The following is a 1,588-nucleotide window of genomic DNA, read 5'->3' as shown; positions in this document are numbered from 1 at the left end:
GGACCTGGACTGTATAAATGGAGAAAGGAGTAGGCAGCAGCATGCTTTGTGTTTCTGCCTGCAGATGTCATGTGACTAGCTGTTTCAAGGTCCTGCCACCTGACTTCTCTGCCATGATGGATCCTTGAACAGTGAGCTAAAATAAAATCTTTTCCTCCTAAGTTGCTTGTCACAGCTTTTTATTACAGCAACAAGAAAAGAAACTAACACATATATCATTTTAAAGTGCATTCTAAAGCCAGTTCATCCTTCAGCTCACCTCTCACAGTTCCCTAGACTTTCTTAAAACTGTAAATTGACATTGTGCTCCGCCTTTGCCAAACTGGGGATCTGGTGTTTCTTTCAGATGAAAAGTACACAGTGGAGGCTTTCTATGTCTACTGCTGTTATTGCTTTTTTTAAGAAACAACAGATCTTACAGCAAAGCTATCTATTTTATGTACACCTACAAGCAAGATTCCTCAGTGGTTTATGCTTCTAAAAATACGCTCCAGCCTTCAACAGGGAATACCTGCAAAGTAATGCTTAAGAAAAAAAGATAGGGAACTGATAAAACTAAACGTTTACAAAAGACGACACAGCAGGAAGTGTATGTCAGTCCTGCACGTGGATTCACCATTAGAGGTTCATCATTGGTGTTACATCACCTCAAAAACACCTAGACGACCGTCACAAAAACAAGACTACTGGTTCTTAGGTAGAGAGCACATGTGGGTGAGTGGGAGGGACAGGAAGAATAGCACAGAGCCACTTCAGAAATCAAAACGAAAAGTTTCAACACAAAAACCCACAAATGCGCCTAGCATGGTGGCAATACCTAGAATCACAGCTCTCAAGAGGTGAAAGCTGGGGGATGACTGTGTCTCAAAAAGTCAAAATCAATCAACTAAATTAACAACAAAACAAAATGAAAATACAAAGATCTTCTAACAGAAGTTTTGTCAATCCATATGGTATGAGATTTTACTTAGTAAGTCCTAAAACTGGAAGGAAAAAATACACAAAACGACATGCAATGTCGTTTTCCTTCAAGAAAAAGCTCATCAGACATCCTAAATATCATGTAGTATAATCTAAGTGTCAGCGGCTAGACAGGAAAACAGGATGGCTTCTTCTCTGTGCAGGTAGAGAATTTCCTTACACGTACTGGAGGAAATGCAACTATCTCAGATCCAACTCTAAGTTAGAGGCACTAATGCTGCCATCATGACACATGCATGTGTCAACCAACAGGTGTTGCACATCCACAACCAATGCAGGTGAGTGAGAAAATTTGAAAATATTCTGAAAAGGCAACATTAACTTTATGGGACATAATACAGGAAAACTGTATCTAACAATGTCACACACAAGAACAAAACAGTACTATTACATATAAAGATGTTCCTAGAAGTCCAGTTCAAGTTCACTAAGATTAGAATTGTCTTTAAAGTGTAGATAAGCATGAGTGTTACCAAGAACGTCACTAACATTCTATAGCGATGTCAGCCCAATGGACAGCTTAAAGGTACCCACAGGGCACAAATCACTCACGCTGGGAATTATCTAAACATTTCAAGTCCTGCTTTCAAAACTGTTCAAACATGGA

The sequence above is a fragment of the Peromyscus leucopus genome, chromosome 11 (assembly GCF_004664715.2).
Source record: "Peromyscus leucopus breed LL Stock chromosome 11, UCI_PerLeu_2.1, whole genome shotgun sequence".
Classification (NCBI taxonomy): domain Eukaryota; kingdom Metazoa; phylum Chordata; class Mammalia; order Rodentia; family Cricetidae; genus Peromyscus; species Peromyscus leucopus.
Note: the sequence above shows the minus strand (reverse complement) of the source record.